Raw genomic sequence first — 19,383 nt, 5'->3', positions numbered from 1 at the left:
TGAATCCTGTACCCATCAGGTCTGCGGGACTGACGGGTGCAGGGAAAGCGGGTACGTGCAGGATCCACCTGTTATCCATCACATCTAAGTTCATAACATAGATGTGATAGATTACAGGTGGATCATGCGTGTTAGAGACAAGTAGGACCCGCTGACACTGAACCCGTCAGTCCCACGGGACTCACAGATTCAAGTCTTAGTGAAAGATATAGCTGCTCTGTATACAGTGTACAGAGCAGCTGTATCTCAAAAAGTAAAAAGAGTTTTTAATAAAAACTAATTAAAAGTTGTATCAAATACAGTGACTGACATTTTTATTTTTAAAAAAAACAGCGCTTTCAAAGGTTTACATAGCCTTTAACTTCTATTACTTTTTATGTCCTTCACTAATTTTATAGTTTTGAAGTGTCTAGAAAAAGAGGCATGGATAAGAGTTGTAACATTCGGCAAAAAGATTGAAGACATGCATGAAATTCTGGTGTATATGTATAGCAGCCAATAATAAAAGTGTTTGTTTGTTTATTTATTTAACACCAACATATTATGCAGAGCTTTACAATTGGGAAAGTAACAAACAAGTAAAATGACATATAAAACAAATAAACAAGCAATGAGATGAAAGGCGAGGTCCTTGCCCATAAGGCACTATTCCCACAGTGGTTTTGTATACTTTGGCATATGTTTCACCCTGATCCCGCTGCCTCAACTGTATTGAAAACCGTAGTCAACTGCACTTTTTAATACAACTGTATACAAGAATAAAAAGGGTATACATTATTTTTAAATTGCAGACATACTCAACTGTATAGACATACAGTTGCATTGGATTGTCTATACGTATGGCAGCACTGTATGAAACTATCTCACTGAACATAAACCCCAAACATATTGTGGGAAGTACTCTTCGCTTATAAAGTGGGGGTCCAGAAATATTTTGACAGTGACAACATTTTTATAATTTAGCCTTTGTACGCCAACACAGTGGATTTAAAACAAAGCAAAAAAGATGTGATTGAACTTTCAGCTCTAATTCAAGTGTTTGACAAAAAAACATTTTATTAACCGTTTAGGAATTACAGCCTTTTTTTTACATAGTTTCTCCATTTTCACAAGCTGAAAAGTAACTTGACAAACTAGCATAATTATAAATATAAGGTTTATGGGGGGAGTTTATTAAACACTCTCTCTTCCATTTTTACGCTGCTCACAGCACTTTTACAAAAATGGGCAGGGCTTAGCATGAGGAGGCGGGGCCACTTGCGGCTTAACATATTTACTATAATTTACACCAGCAATTGGCTTAAATTTTAGGCGCATCGTACTCCAGCACTTATTAGATTAAAACTGGCGTATGAAACACAAGTCTTAATAAATTCCCCCCACATTTATGTCACTGGCAGCTAAACCTTAACAAAAAGACCAGATAGTCTCCTTCCAATGCTTCATGGTCCAGTTCTTATGGTCTCATGGTCATTGCAGGCACTTTTGGCTCTGATCAGGGATAAGCATGGGCATGCTGACGGGTCCGGGCTAAGCAGCCCCATACACAGCAATCTGTGTGTACTGACACCTTTCTATCATAGTGGGCATTAGCTTTTTCACAAATTTGTGCTACAGTAGCTCTTCTGTGAGATCAGATCCGAGGGGCTAGCTATCGCTTTGCGCATCAATGAGCCTTTGTCGCCCATGACCCTGTCGCCTGTTCACCAGTTGTCCTTCCTTGGACTACTTTTGGTAGGTATTAACCACTGTATACCAGGAACAACCCACAAGACCTGCTGTTTTGCTGATGCTCTGACCCAGTAACCCTTGACAAAGTAGCACAGATCCTTACACTTGCCTGTTTTTCCTGCTTTCCAACTTCAAGAACTGACTGTTCACTTGCTGCTGAACCCCTTGACATATGTGATTGTTACAAGATAATCAATGTTCTTCACTTCACCTGTCAGTTATTTTAATGTTTTGGCTGATCGGTGTATATGTCATGGTGCACCAAGAGGGTCAAAAGAGCACAAAAATGAAATCATTGAGAAAGGGAAAAACATTGCCTGGTCAGATGAATTCAGATTTCTGCTGCACCATGCTTATGGGAGGGTCAATTTGGTGCAAGCAGTCGGAATCGATGAATCCTTCCTGTCAGGTTTCAACAGTTTAGGATGGTGGCGATGGAGTAATGGTGTGGGGAATGTTTTCTTGGCACACCCTGGGTCCTCTGATACCTGTGGATGGACGTTTCAATAGTAGGGCTTACCTAAGTATTGTACAAAACCAAGTTCATCCCTTCATGGTAGCTGTTTACCCTATGAGAGAAGGACACTTTTGAGTCAACTGCTTAAAGCTATCCTATCAGCATGGGCCAATTTTTACTCCAGATATATTTCAACTCAAACCTAGCGGAATCTATGCCACGACAAATTGCTGCGGTTCTGAAGGCCAACAGAGGTCCTACGCGCTACTAGATGGACGGCTCTAATAAAGTGCCCATTCAGTGTAATATAGCCATTTATATATTACTGACTATTTTTCAATACTTTGATTAGTATTGGGATTATTCTTTGTTAAAAACATAACAATTGTAATGACCAGCAGGTTTATGGACCCGCTGGGCTACTCTGCCGGATTGGTGTAGGGCCCCTTATAAGAGCGTTGTCTAAGCAGCCTCCACGGTCTTCACTCTTTAACCCCTCTACAGGGATCTAGTCTTTGCTGCGGAGAGACTGCCAGGTCGCTACCTCTTGAGGTGGTCCTGGCGGAGTAGCTGCTGGCTAAACAGACACAGGCAGATGGTACCTTGGTGGTAGCAGGAAACAGGTCGGTTGCCGGATTACTTGAAGCAGGCTGGTGCCGGATTACTGGAAGCAGGCTGGTGCCAAATTACTCGTAGCAGGCTGGTGCTGGATTACTGGAAGCAGGCTGGTGCCAGATTACTGGAAGCACACGGGTGCCGGATTACTGGAAGCAGGCTGTTGCCAGATTACTGAAAGCACACTGGTGATGGATTACTGAAAGCACGCTGGTGCCGGATTACTGGAAGGACGCTGCTGCTGGATTACTTGAAGCATACTGGTGCTAGATTACCAGAAGCACACTGGTGTCGGATTACTGGAAGAACGCTGGTTCCGGATTACTGGAAGCACCCACAGGGTACAGGATACCGAAGGGTAATGGAATCAGGATACATGGTACCAACAGGTAACAGACTCGGGATACAGGATATCGATAGGTAACGGATACAGGATACCGACAGGTAACGGACTCAGGATACGGGATACCAACAGGTAACTGCCATTGGATATGGAACCTTCGCAGGATAACTCAATGTTTGTACAACTTTGCTAATGTACTGGGGCAATTGACATGCTCACTAATAAAGCCCTGGGTGTGCAGGGATAGACTTGGGACACTTTTACTTGTATGCGCTGGAACTTTAAGAAACGGCAAGAGCTTGTGCACCCTACAGGCACAGTACAGGGGTGCAGGCAGAAGCAGAGCGTGCCGGTGTCCCTGAGATAGGAGATGCCCGCGAGCATGAACAGACCATCGACCGCTGGTAGGAGAGAAATGTTGGCGGTCAGTGTCCTACAGCACTACAACAATGTAACTATATATCCGGACTATTGTTTATAAATCACTGTTTATTGTTATAGAATATGTCAGCTGTATTTATTTATTTTTCTTTTTTGTTTGTCCATATGCCATCTGTTATTTTAGCCCTTGCCACACTGTGCCATAATAGTACAGCATCACAAGTAGCGCGTTTGCACACCATGCCATACTATCATACTAGCAGCCAATCACTACTAACAGCCAGGGAACCAATCATGGTGAAATGCCAAGTTACACCCCCTGATTGCTGCGCTGTATGTAATTGCTGCATGCCAAGTTATAACACCTATTTGCTGCATCATAAATTTTACTCCTAATTGGTGTGCCACAAATTTTACTAACTAAATTCTCTACAGAATTTTTTTCTAATTTGTTATTGTAAATTTATCAAAATTTGTCCACAAACATTTTTCCATTTCTTAAAATATAAATAAACTGAAAGGGTGTAGTTTTCAAAATGTGGTTACTTCTCAGGGTTTTTTTTATATTTCAATACCTCTGAGCCTCTGTAATCATGTTATAATGTAGTAAAATTCACCAAGGTAGGCATGGTGCTATTTCCCTTCTGAGCTTTGCCGAGATCCCAAGTAAAAGATAATGACTACATGTTGGGTATTGCCATACCCAGGAGTACTTGCATAACAATATGGGGTGAGTGTCTCCGATTACAAATGCTAGGCACAACATATTGGACACTGAAATGGTGTAATTGTGAAAAAAATGTCATGCTTTACATTAAATTCTGTAAAACGGATTTATATGGTATGGTTTTAGTTGAGATAGTGATGTCACAAATGCCAGAAGTCTAGCAAGCAAAATGGGGGAACTGGAGGCCTTGGTACTGGAAGAAAATATAGATATAGTTGGTGTTGCTGAAACATGGCTGGACTCTTCACATGACTGGGCTGTAAATCTACAGGGTTTTACACTGTTTCGGAAAGACAGGACAAATAGGAAAGGCGGTGGTGTATGTCTGTATGTGAGAAATGATATGAAGGCAAGTGTGAAAGAGACAATAGTGGGTGAATACTGTGAGGAGGTTGAAACCTTGTGGGTGGAACTAGAAAGGGAGATAAACACTGAAAAAATTACTTTTGGTGTAATCTATAGACCCCCCAATATAACTGAGGCGATGGAAGGTCAGCTATATAAACAGATGGAGCGGGCTGCACAGGCGGGTACTGTAGTGATAATGGGAGATTTTAATTTCCGGGATATTAATTGGTGTCATGGTTCAGCTTCAACTGCAAAGGGGAGACATTTCCTCAACCTAATGTAGGAAAATTTTTATGGGCCAGTTTGTGGAAGACCCGACTAGAGGTGAAGCTCTGTTGGATCTGGTCATTTCTAATAATGCAGATCTTGTTGGGAATGTCAATGTCCGTGAAAACCTCGGTAACAGTGATCACAATATAGTTACATTTTACCTATACTGTAAAAAACAAACACAGGCTGGGAGGGCAAAAACATTTAATTTTAAGAAAGCCAATTTCCCCAGGATGAGGGCTGCAATTCAGGATATTGACTGGGAAGAACTAATGTCAAATAATGGGACAGATGATAAATGGGAGATTTTCAAATCTACTTTAAGTTATTATAGTGCAAAATTTATTCCTATAGGTAACAAGTATAAACGACTCAAATTAAATCCCACATGGCTTACACCTTCTGTGAAAGGGGCAATACATGACAAAAAAAGGGCATTTAAAAAATACAAATCTGAGGGTACAGCTGTAGCCTTTGTAAAATATAAAGAGCTTAATAAAATCTGTAAAAAGGTAATAAAATTAGCAAAAATACAAAATGAAAGGCAGGTGGCCAAGGATAGTAAAACAAATCCCAAAAAATTCTTCAAGTATATAAATGCTAAAAAGCCAAGGTCTGAACATGTAGGACCCCTAGATAATGCTAATGGGGAGTTGGTCACAGGGGATCAAGAGAAGGCAGAGTTACTAAATGGGTTCTTTAGCTCTGTATATACAACTGAAGAAAGAGCAGCTGATGTAGCCGCTACCGGTGCTGTTAATATATCAGTTGATATAATGAATATGTGCACAAGGCCCTGGGACCAGATGGGTTACACCCTAGAGTTCTTAAAGAGCTTAGTTCAGTTATTTCTGTCCCCCTTTTCATAATATTCAGAGAATCTCTAGTGACTGGTATAGTGCCAAGGGACTGGCGCAGCGCAAATGTGGTGCCTATTTTCAAAAAGGGCTCTAGGTCTTCCCCGGGTAATTATAGACCAGTAAGCTTAACATCCATCGTGGGGAAAATGTTTGAGGAGCTATTGAGGGACTATATACAGGATTATGTGACAAAAAATAGTATTATAAGTGACAGCCAGCACGGTTTTACTAAGGACAGAAGTTGTCAAACTAACCTAATCTGTTTTTATGAAGAGGTAAGCAGAAGCCTAGACAGAGGGGCCGCTGTGGATTTAGTGTTTTTGGACTTTGCAAAGGCATTTGACACAGTCCCCCATAGACGCCTAATGGGTAAATTAAGGACTATAGGTTTAGAAAATATAGTTTGTAATTGGATTGAGAATTGGCTCAAGGACCGTATCCAGAGAGTTGTGGTCAATGATTCCTACTCTGAATGGTCCCCGGTAATAAGTGGTGTACCCCAGGGTTCAGTGCTGGGACCACTATTATTCAACTTATTTAATAATGATATAGAGGATGGGATTAATAGCACTATTTCTATTTTTGCAGATGACACCAAGCTATGTCATATAGTTCAGTCTATGGAAGATGTTCATGAATTGCAGGCAGATTTAAACAAACTAAGTGTTTGGGCGCCCACTTGGCAGATGAAGTTTAATGTAGATAAATGTAAAGTTATGCATCTGGGTACCAACAACCTGCATGCATCATATGTCCTAGGGGGAGCTACACTGGTGGATTCACTTGTTGAGAACGATCTGGGTGTACTTGTAGATCATAAACTGAATAACCGCATGCAGTGTCAATCACCTGCTTCAAAGGCCAGCAGGATATTGTCGTGTATTAAAAGAGGCATGGACTCGCGGGACAGGGATGTAATATTACCACTTTACAAAGCATTAGTGAGGCCTCATCTAGAATATGCAGTTCAGTTCTGGGCTCCAGTTCATAGAAAGGATGCCCTGGAGTTGGAAAAAATACAAAGAAGAGCAACAAAGCTAATTAGGGGCATGGAGAATTTAAGTTATGAGGAAAGATTAAAAGAATTAAACCTATTTAGCCTTGAAAAAAGACGACTAAGGGGGGACATGATTAACTTATATAAATATATTAATCGCACATACAAAAAATATGGTGAAATCCTGTTCCTTGTAAAACCCCCTCAAAAAACAAAGGGGCACTCCCTCCGTCTGGAGAAAAAAAGGTTCAACCTGCAAGGCGACAAGCCTTCTTTACCGTGAGAACTGTGAATCTATGGAATAGCCTACCGCAGGGACAGTAGATGGCTTTAAAAAAGGCTTAGATAATTTCCTAGAACAAAAAAGTATTCGCTCCTATGTGTAGAAATTTTTCCTTCCCTTTTCCCGTCCCTTGGTTGAACTTGATGGACATGTTTCTTTTTTCAGCCGTACTAACTATGTAACTATGAAACTATGTATAGATTATGATAAGCCATGCCTAAGAACTTTACTTGATATTTGCTTGAATTGGAGATGCAGAGGGAGGGGGTGCCATGTTAGTTTTAGGAGCTTGCTAGGATGATTCTTTCTGAGCTATTTGAGGAATATGGAGTGGGGAGGGTGGGAGACTACATGTGGAGGAGGGGTTATCCTTTTTTTTTTTTTTTAAATGATGAAGATTCTTTCATGGAACGTTAGAGGATTGGGACACAGGCTATAAAAATTTGCTGTTTTTAAACCCTTCCCGACATCCGCTATATATATATATGGGCATGTCGGTTGTGGGAGTATGGAGCGAGCTCATAGGCTGAGCCCGCTTCATAGAGCGAATGTGTCGGCTGTGTGTTACGATCCCGCTCATTTAACCTGTTAAATGCCACGGTAAATAGCGACCGTGGCATTTAAATTACTAGAAACAGGGGGTGGCCCCCTGTAACATTCCAACACAATTTTGGGCGCCGTTGGTTGGCATGGCAGCCTGGGGGCATTTTAAAGGTCCCCAGGTCCGCCATCTTTGTACTCCTATGAAGCCCTGCCTCAGTATCACGATATACTGCAATAGATTAGTATTGCAGTATATCGTGCAAGCGATCCAACGATCGCTGGTTCAAGTCCCCTAGGGGAACAAGTAAAAAAAGTGGAAACCAGTCAAATAAAGTTTTTTTATAAATAAAAAAAATTAAAAGTTAAAAAAAAAAACCTTTTCCCATTTTCCCTCAAGCACGAAGTAAAAAAAAAATAAAAAATAACATAACTGGTATTGACGCGTCCGTAAAAGTCTGAACTATTACAATATATCATTATATAGTCCGCATGGTGAAGGCCGTAAAGAATGTAAACCATCAGAATCACTTTTTTTTTGTCACTTCCTCTCCCACAAAAAATTGAATAAAAATTATCAAAAAGTTTCATGTACCACAAAATGGTACCAAGAGAAACTACAGCTTGCCACGCAAGAAATAAGCCCCCCTATCGCTCAATCGACGGAAAAGTAAAAAGTTATGGCTCTCAGAATATGGCGACAAAACTAAAATGTTATTTTTAACAATCCATTTTTTTCCTTGTAAAAGCAGTAAAACATAAAAAACTATATAAATTTGCTTTCGCTAAAATCATATTGACCCGCAGAATAAAGTTAACATGCCGTTTTTCCCACACGGTAAGCACTGTAATAAGAAAACTCCCCAAAATATTGCGGAATCGCTGTTTTTTTCCTATTCCACCACACAAATATTTTTTTCCAGTTTCACACTACATTATATGGTACAATAAATGATGTCGTCAAAATCTACAACTCATCGCACAAAAAATAAGCCCTCATATGGCAAGTTTGACGTAAAAATATAAAAGCTACGGCTTTTGGAATGTGGGGAGGAAAAAACTAAAGTAAAAATCAAAAAAATTGTTGCGGCAAGGGGTTAATTTAATAAAAAAAATATCTCCGAGCAGTTATATTCCTGCAGGAAACCCACCTTATTAAAGATTCAGCAAAAAAAAAAGAGAGACCATGGATGTCTAGGGTATATCATTCGGTTTTCTCATCTTTTTCAAGAGGCATTACTATTCTTATCCATAAAAAGATTAATGTCCAGATATTGGACATGTTTATAGATACAGAGGGTAGGCTTGCAGAAATATATGTGCGATTTTAGGGAGTTCTAGTTATTATTGTTGCAGTCTATAACCCTCCCTCTTTTTCATTAAATATCTTTAAGACTATCCTGGCTTATCTGCGTAATAAGCAGGAGTGCCCTTTATGGGAGATTGTAATATTGCCCCTGATAAAGATATAGATAGATTTCGTAAGGGAGGTGCTCCTCTGAGCTTTAAATATAGGTATTTTTTACATTTTCTAAATAAAGTGCGTTGGACTGACGTTTAGAGATCACGATACCCAGACGTACGCCAATTTTCTTGTCATTCAAAGTCTTCGGATAGCCTCTCATGGATTGATCTAGCAATTGCTAATGAGCAGATGCTGAGTTTGATCAAAAGAGCGAGTTATGAAACACGAGGAGTATCTCATCACTTCACAATGCCGGTGGAAATTTTTCTGGAAAATCAGAGGCAAGGTAATATTGGGATTAATTTTAGGCTGCTTCAGGATTCATTGCTGGATAATGATGTAAAGTCTCAAATTAAGTCTTTCTTTCTAGTGAACATATGTTCTGACCCTATTCCCCTTGTGTAGGATACTTTTAAAGCTTTTTTTTTTTTAGGGGGTTGATGGTTAAGCTAAAAAGAAGAATAAGGTACATTTGAAATTAGTTCTTAAGGCGTAGTTAGCAGAGGCAGAATGGAGGTATACTCAAGTTCCTTCTGAGGCCAACAAGCAGACGTGGTGTAACCTACAGTCACAATACAAAGATACATAATCGGCATTGGCATCAAAGGAATCATTTACTTGGGGAAGTAGGAATTATATTGAGATAGGACGGGGAGTGAAGTTGTTGGCCTCTATAATGGCCTGTCATTTATTTCGGTGATTAGGAAGTGGGATGGTCAATGTATGAATGTTCAGATAGCACCACCACTGGGGGAGGGGGGTGCACGGATAGGGGCCCAACCCAAATCTATATAAGAAAAAAGTATCCGGCACACCAATTGGAGTTAAAGACTATTATTTTTATTCTTATTATTTATCTTTAATGCCAGTGGCAGAGTGCAACGGGCTAGGAATGGAAAAACGCGTGCAAACACAGGTGGCCAGCCACTTCAAAACTGTAAAGCGCACGTTTTTCCATCCCCAGCATGGCACAGTGCCTGAAGAAGGTCGTTCAGACCGAAACGTTGCACTCTGCCACTGGCATTAAAGATAAATATTAAGAATAAAAATAATAGTCTTTAACTCCAATTGGTGTGCCGGATACTTTTTTCTTATTTAGGAAGAGGGATGGGTCAGGATTATGCATGAATCCGGAAGAGGTCCTGGTGGAATTTACAGAATTTTTCAAAGAGCTGTATTCATCCAGAGTCGATTGTACGAAACTGTGGATCTCCCCACCTTGTCCGACGAACAGAGAGGGCTTGGAAGCCCCATTTACCTCACAGGAGATAAGAAAGGTGATGGAAAGTCTCGCAAAGAATAGGGCACCTGGTATAGATGGGATTGCATATGAGGGATATATCTGCTATCAAGAGGAGATATTACACCGTCTGTATCAGGTGTATACTCATTTATTTATAGAGGGTAAACTTCTATTCTAGAGCGTAAACTACTATTATCTTGATACTGAAAAAAGATAAGGATCCAACATGTATGCAGCTTATTGTCCTATATCTTTTCTGAATTCAGATTTAAAGATTCTGGCCAAGTTGCTGGCCAACCGGCTTATGGCCGTTGTTCCCTGAGTGTTCAGCCTAGACCAGATTGGGTTTCTCCCAGGGAAGTCAATCGCCTGTAACCTAAGGAGGGTCTTTACTAACATCCAATGTCGCGGGGAGAAGTTTATGAGGGGGGGATTTTATCACTAGATACAGCCAAGGCATTCGATACGGTGGAGTGGGGGTTTCTTTGGGGGGTGCTTAAAGGTTTTGAATTTAGAGAACATTTTATTAAATGGATTAAGCTACTATATACTTGCTCTATATACTAGAGCAAGGATGTGAATGGGGGATTCTATTCACCTCCTTTCCAGCTTTCTCGGGGTACTCATCAGGGCTTTCCCCTCTCTCCCCTGTTATTTATTTTACTTATCGAAGTTTTGGCGACAAAAATAAGATCAGATGGCCGTATAAGAGGACTCCTGGTGGATACAATGGAAGAGAAGATCTCTCTATATGCCGATGACATGCTAGAAATATTCTAGACGTGGAGTATGTCATTGGCGTATATGAAGCTGTTGGAGCAGTAGCTGGGGTAAAAATGTATTAATCAATGTTGATGGCCTTTGATCCCAACTTCGTAGCAAAAGAACGGTTTGAACTCCAAGCGGTTAATTCCATGCATTATTTGGATATTAAAAATCTCGAGTTCTGTCAGATTATGCGTTGTTGAACATTTCCCCTTAATTTGGAACTTTGAGACAGAAGGTTAAGATCTGGAATAGAATTTTACCTCAATATGCTTCACGTATAGCTGTGGTTAAAGAGGCTCTGTCACCAGATTTTGCAACCCCTATCTGCTATTGCAGCAGATAGGCGCTGCAATGTAGATTACAGTAACGTTTTTATTTTTAAAAAACGAGCTTTTTTGGCCAAGTTATGACCATTTTTGTAGTTATGCAAATGAGGCTTGCAAAAGTCCAAGTGGGTGTGTTTAAAAGTAAAAGTCCAAGTGGGCGTGTATTATGTGCGTACATCGGGGCGTGTATTATGTGCGTACATCGGGGCGTTTTTAATACTTTTACTAGCTGGGCGCTCTGACGAGAAGTATCATCCACTTCTCTTCAGAACGCCCAGCTTCTGACAGTGCAGATCTGTGACGTCACTCACAGGTCCTGCATCTTGTCGGCCACATCGGCACCAGAGGCTACAGTTGATTCTGCAGCAGCATCAGCGTTTGCAGGTAAGTCGATGTAGCTACTTACCTGCAAACGCTGATGCTGCTGCAGAATCAACTGTAGCCTCTGGTGCCGATGTGGCCGACACGATGCAGGACCTGTGAGTGACGTCACAGATCTGCACTGTCAGAAGCTGGGCGTTCTGAAGAGAAGTGGATGATACTTCTCGTCAGAGCGCCCAGCTAGTAAAAGTATTAAAAACGCCCCGATGTACGCACATAATACACGCCCACTTGGACTTTTACTTTTAAACACACCCACTTGGACTTTTGCAAGCCTCATTTGCATAACTACAAAAATGGTCATAACTTGGCCAAAAATGCTCGTTTTTTAAAAATAAAAACGTTACTGTAATCTACATTGCAGCGCTGATCTGCTGCAATAGCAGATAGGGGTTGCAAAATCTGGTGACAGAGCCTCTTTAAGTGTAAATTATGTATAGACGCCCGTGGGCAATCAGTCTGCACCTGCTCCTATGTCTGTGAGACTGAATTCATCTTCCACCACTCAGGATGGCAGGCTTAGGAGTGGGAGAGCCTATCACAGCCTGGCCAGACGGAGCTAGCTCCCGCCCACTGTCTATTTATACCTGCCTTTCCTGTTCCTCCTTTGCCTGTGATTCTTCTATGCTTGTTTCCTGGCTTGCTGCTGCTGCTGCTTGTACTACTCATCCTCTGCTTGTTATTGACCTTGGCTTTCTGACCACTCTCCTGCTCAGCGTTTTTGTACCTCGTTCTCTCCTGGTTTGACTCGGCTCGTTCACTACTCTTGTTGCTCACGGTGTCTCCGTGGGCAGCTGCCCCATTTCCCTAGCTTCGGTGTACCCTTGTCTGTTTGTCTGTCTTGCACTTACTGAGCGTAGGGACCGTCGCCCAGTTGTACCCCGTCGCTTAGGACGGGTCGTTGCAAGTAGGCAGGGACTGAGTGGCGGGTAGATTAGGGCTCACCTGTCTGTCTCCCTACCCTGTCATTACATTAAGTTAGTAATTTTGCTCTAGTTCTTCAAATATTTGGTAATGCATCGGTTTGGGTGCCCCAAAATCTCTAAAACCTTGGAAGCTATTATAAACATCTTATATGGATGGGAAAGCGAACCTGTACTAAATATAGTAGACTCTGTCTTCCACTTCAGGAATTTGGGTGTAACGTCTATGGCCGGGGGCCGTCATTCAGACTTACCCTCTGACGGCCCCGGCCATGGACATGTCTTCTCGGCGTCAGCTCCCTCCAGGGAGAGGGCGGCACACACTTCCGAGTCCTCGGACTGTTTCCCGCAGGGCACACGCACACGTGCGTGCACGGCCTTAAAGGGCCAGTATGCGTCCAGCTGTCACCAACCAATAATTAGCCCAAATGACTGCTGGACTATAAAAAGGGGCTCTGCACACTTGTTCCTCGCCTGAGCGTTGTTGTATACCTTAGTTTGTCTTGCAAATGGACTCCCAGTGTTTCCTAGTTCCCAGTGTTACCCATTCCTGCTGCCTGTACCCTGTATCCTGTGCTATCGTATCTACTGTGAAAGTCAAGTTGTGTCTTTTGCTGCATACACGGTGCCACCTGCTGTGAAAGTCAAGTCGTGTCTTTCGCTGCATCCACGGTGCCACCTGCTTTGAAAGTCAAGTCGTGCTTACGCTACTGTCTACATTGCCTCAGCTACCCGTTCTGAACTATAGACATTGTTTTGTACCTTGTTGGCCAGCTGCTAGCCTGCTACGCGGTACGGCCCAGTGGGTCCACACCCTGCGCCGTGACATTGGGTTTGCTTTACCTGACTATTTTTTCTTAATTTCTGGCACCTCAATTACAACAGTTAATATACTGGAATACATTAGCAGTTAATAGACTAGTACTCCAAGAGGAGGGTCATGGTCAGTGGAGTAATGTTCTTCAAATATTGAAGGCATGAGTGAGGTCCAGACTTCCATATTCCCCGAAGCCTCTGTCAAAGTTATATTCTAAGGCTGGGTTCACACGACCTATTTTCAGGCGTAAACGAGACGTATTATGCCTCGATTTACGCCTGAAAATAGGGCTACAATACGTCGGCAAACATCTGCCCATTCATTTGAATGGGTTTGCCGACGTACTGTGCAGACAACCTGTCATTTACGCGTCATCGTTTGACAGCTGTCAAACGACGACGAGTAAAAATACAGCCTCGTCAAAAGAAGTGCAGGACACTTCTTTCAGACGTAATTTGAGCCGTTCTTCATTGAACTCAATGAAGCACAGCTCAAAATTTACGGCTGTAAGAGAAGCCTCGCAAAATGCGAGGAGGAGCAATTACGGCTGAAACGAGGCAGCTGTTTTCTCCTGAAAACAGTCTCATTTCAGACGTAAAAGCCTCTCATCGTGTGCACATACCCTAAAACATAGCGTGAGACAAAGAATGCGTTAGTATTTGACGGTTGTCTGGAGATCCCCCAGTTTGGGATAATTTTCACTTAAATAAATTTTATACACTCCAGGAAGTACACTTCTGGGTTAAATATGGTATTACACAAATTTCACATTTATGTGATAATGGGAGATTAAAAACTTTTCAAGATCTCCAGCTGGAATTTGGAGATCCAGGTAATAGTTGGCTATTATATTCTCAACTGTTGCACACTTGGAATTGCACTAAAAATAAAAATAGATACAGAATTAAACCTTTCCCAGTTGGCGATAGTCTGTTACGTAAGAAAAATGGGGTGGTTTTACTTTGTTATGTACGCTTACCTTTAGAGCCTAAAAATAATTTTACATTTACTAGTAGAGTTAAATGGGAAGCGGATTTGGGGGGTATATTTCTCAGTTACAATGGATATCTGTCCATAGGAATGTGGAGAGTGTATCACTTAATACTACTTGCCGATTTTCACATTTTATGGTGATAAATAGGTTACATTATACTCCAAAACAAACTGGCCAAAATAGGATTTAGAACGATAGATGTCTGCCTGAAGTGTGATGTCTCTGATGCGGATCTTGTACACCTACTCTGGAGATGCCCCAAATTACATAGATAATGGACCCAGATTCTGGGATGCGTTAAAAGGATTTCTCCACTTTGTGTTGAATCTGACTCTGTCTTGGTTTTGTTAGGTGACTCTACTATTGCTCGATAATCTATATAGTAAACAATACAACTGATCCTTCAATTACTGTTTTTGGCGCGATTAGAGATTTTAAAAAAATGGATGTCATTTAAAACCCCACATTTCCATGAATGGAAGGGGCAGGTGTACGGGAGCTTTCTCTGTGAAAAATCACACTTTGCATTAAGGGGTGGATTTTTTTATGGCTAAGTGGAAGCCCTGGTTCATCTTCTTAAATGCGGGAGAAAATCTTACGTTATGAATAAGTCTTAAAAATATATATTTTCTTGCCCTTTTCTTTTCTCTCTTTCCTCCTCTCAAGTCTAGATCTATTGGGTTGCAGATGGCGGGGTTTGTTAGGGGAATATAGTAGATAAAATTTTGTGGCCTATTTGTGTGTGCTATTGGTAGGCCTTTATACCTGTGTTGTAAGTTTGTATATTTAAATTAAAAAAATATAAAAAATCGTTCTGGAAAACTACTGTAGGGTCAAAATTATTGTTAGGAAAACACCTGTTCCCTTAAGGTCGCTATGACAACTTCTCTAGCTTCTGGGCAGTTCTTCCTTTGCCTTGAAACTATCACTTTTCCCTGTCCATCTGCAATCAGCTGTGGGGTTGTATTTATGGCTGTCTTTTCCACCTGTCCTGTGCCTGTGAATTTACTCCTTTGGTTTTTGATCAAGCTTCTAACATCACATGCACCTTTGATTCTGGACCTCGTGTACACTGACCTCGGCTTCTCTCCCATTTACTCTCTGCTTACCGAGTTTGATTATGCGCTCCCAGATGGTTTTGATATTTTGCTATTCCGGATATCGGCTTACCTTCTGTTTTAAACTTTCAGTTACCCTTTGGCTGTCTGGTTTCCAGCTCAAGTTTGCCTGCATTGCACCTCTCGTGCCAGACCGCACTCTGCTAAGACAGCCTGGGTTCTGAGCAGCAAAGTCCATCCCACATTGTGGTCGGCTCTGGTGAACACCTCAGAGTAGCCTTAGATGCTGTCGATCAGAGTGGTTGCTGATTTGGGGTTGCGGTTTACGTGCACGCTCTCAACCTTGAGGTAATCGCTAACGTAACAATTATCACTGCACCCCTAGATAAATGCCTTAAGAGGCTGTAGTTAACCAAAATAGGGTCACCTATTGGGGGTTTCCACTGTATTGGTACCTCAGAGACTATGCAAACACAACATTGTGCCCGGAAAATATTCTAGCAAAATCTGTGTTTAAAAGTAAAATGGTCTTCCATCCCTTCAGAACCCCACCGTGTGCCCATACAGCAGTTTACGACCACATATGGAGTATTTCCGTATTCAGGAGAAAATGCGTAACGAATTGGAGGGGGCTTTTTTTTCCTATTACCCTTTGTATAAGTGAAAAATTTGGGGCTAAAGCAACGTTTTATTGGAAAAAAATTCAATTTGGGGTTAAAGCAACGTTATTTGAAAATGTTTCATTTTCAAGGCCCAGTGTTGTTTTTAACTTCTATGAAACACCTGTAGAGTCCTAATACTTACTACACCCCTAGATAAGTTCCTTGAGGGGTGTAGCTTCCAAAATGGGATCACTCTTTTTTTTTTTTCTTTGTACTGCTACTTAAAAGGGGCGCTGCAAATGTGACATGGTGCTTGAAAAGCATCCTAATAAAAATAAAATCAAGGCCCTGAAGTTGCTCTTCATTTCAGAGGACTGTGTTTGAGTCGAGTGGCATACTAGGGCCACATATGGGATATTTCTACAAATTGCCGAATCAGAGTAATAAATATTGAGGTTTGTTTTGCTGTTAACCCTTGCTGTGTTACAGGAAACAATGCATCAAATGGAAAATCTGTAAAAAAAGAAATTATGTTTTGTAATTTCACCTTTATTTTGCTTTAATTTTTGTGGAACACCTAATGAGTTAACAAAGTTCGTAAATGCAATTTTGAATACTGTGAGGGGTGCAGTTTCTATAATGGACTCATTTATCTGTATTTCTATTATATAGGCCCCTCAATGTCACTTCAGAACTGAATTGGTCCCTAAAAATGTAGGTTTTGGAAAATGTCTTAAAAATTGCTGCTGAAGATATAAGCCTTTGGTTTGTATGTTCCACTTCTTTGGTATCTAGGTATTTGATTGGCTTATTGTATGCATTTTACACTATATACTTAACTCCAGTCCTAGTATACTTATGTGGCTTACATTGATTGTAGTATTTGCACTTTCTATTTTTTTTAATGTATTGTATCTGATTGATTATTGACCTTGCGGTTAATCCTTCACCGTGTGTATGTTTCCATTTTCATGTATTTTTTTCTATTTATATGTAACAGTAAAGTTTTATTTAATTTATATACTAGTCCTTCTCAATGAATTAGAATATCATCAAAAAGTTAATTTATTTCAGTAATTCAATTAAAAAAGTGAAACTCATATATTATATACTGCAGATTCATTACAGACAGAGTGAACTATTTCCAGCATTTTGTTCTTTTAATGTTGATGATTATGGTAACAGTTAATGAAAACCCAAAATTTCGTCTCAGAAAACTAGAATATTATAAGCCCAATTTCAAAGATGATTTTTAATACCGAAATGTTGGCCTACTGAAAAGCATGTACAGTATATGCGCTCAATACTTGGTCCGGGCTCTTTTTGCATGAATTACTGCATCACTGCAGCGTGACATGGAGGCGATCAGCCTGTGGCACTGCTGAGGTGTTATGTAAGCCCAGATTGCTTTGATAGCGGCCTTTTGCTCGTCTGCATTGTTGGGTCTGGTGTATCTCATCTTCCTCTTGACAATACCACATAGATTCTCTATGGGGTTTAGGTCAGGCGAGTTTGCTGGCCAATCAAGCCCAGTGATACTGTGGTTATTAAACCAGGTATTGATACTTTTGGCAGTGCGGGCAGGTGCCAAGTCCTGCTTGAAAATTAAATCAGCATCTCCATAAAGCTTGTCAGCAGAGGGAAGCATGAAGTGCGCTAAAATTTCCTGGTAGACGGCTGTGTTGACTCTGGACTTGATATAACACAGTGGACCAACACCAGCAGATGACATGGCTCCCCAAACCATCACTGACTGTGGAAACTTCACACTGGACCGCAAGCATCTTGGATTGACGTCTTTCCACTCTTCCTCCAGACTCTGGGACCTTGATTTCCAAATTAAATGCAAAACTTACTTTCATCTGAAAACAGGACTATGGACCACTGAGCAACGGACCAGTCCTTTTTCTCCTTAGCCCAGGTATGATGCTTCTGATGTTGTCTCTGGGTCATGAGTGGCTTGACACAAGGAATGCGACTGTTGTAGCCCATGTCCTGGATACGTCTGAATGTGGTGGCTGTTGAAGCACTGACTCCATCCTCAGTCCACTCCTTGTGAATCTCCCAATATTCTTGAATTGGCTTTTCTTGACAATCCTTTCAAGGCTGCGGTTATCCCTGTTGCTTGTGCACCTTTTTCTACAACACTTTTTCCTTCCTCTTAACTTGGCATTAATATGCTTGGATACAGCACTCTGTGAACATCCAGCTTCTTTAGCAATGTCCTTTTGTGGCTTACCCTCCTTGTGGAGGGTGTCAATGACTGTCTTCTGGACACCTGTCAAGTCAGCAGTCTTCCTCATGATTGTGTAGCCTACTAAACCAGACTGTTCGACCATTTAAAGGCTTAGGAAACCTTTGCAGAAGTTTTGTGTTGATTAGCTGATTAGAGTGTGACACCATGAGTCTACAATCTTCAACTTTTACCCAATATTCAAATTTTCTGATAGACTAAATCTTGGGTTTTCATTAACTGTTAGCCATAATCTTCAACATTAAAAGGAAAAAAATGCTGGAAATAGATCACTCTGTGTGTAATGAACCTATATTATATATGAGTTTCACTTTTTTAATTGAATTACTGAAATAAATTAACTTTTTGATGATTTTCTAATTCATTGAGAAGGACTAGTATATTTTGTAAATTTTGCTATCATTTAGCAGGATGTATTTAAAGATATAAGCCTTGTAACATTTAAAAAAAATAAAAGGATGTAAAAAAATAATGCAAACATAAATAATACATAGTGGATGGTAAATGTTTTATTATTCATTATTTTGTGTGGTGTAACTGTATGTCTTAAAAGCAGAGAAATTAAAATGTTGAAAGTTGATAATTTTTCAGAATTTTCTGTAAATTTTGTATTTTTTTTTATAAACGTAAATCATATCGACCAAAATTTATCAGTAGCAAATTACAATGTGTCACGAAAAAAAACAATCTGAGAATCACTTAGATAACTAAAAGCATTGGAAAGTTATTACCACATAAAGTGACACATCAGATTTGGAAAATTGGGCTGCATCCTTAAGGCTCTGTCCGTAAGGAGTTAAAGGGCTTGTTAATTTTTTGTATAGTCAAAAGTTGTAAAAAATATACTTTCTGTATTAATTCCTCACAGTTTTCAAGATCTCTGCTTGTTGTTATTTAGTAGGAACATTCATTGTTTACTTCCACTGCATAAAATTATGTCCATAGTCATGAGACATAGGTGCACGGCTCGTTAAAGTATGTGTATCAGAGCTGTGTCTAC

Source organism: Rhinoderma darwinii, chromosome 6 (assembly GCF_050947455.1).
Source record: "Rhinoderma darwinii isolate aRhiDar2 chromosome 6, aRhiDar2.hap1, whole genome shotgun sequence".
Lineage (NCBI taxonomy): Eukaryota > Metazoa > Chordata > Amphibia > Anura > Rhinodermatidae > Rhinoderma > Rhinoderma darwinii.
Note: the sequence above shows the minus strand (reverse complement) of the source record.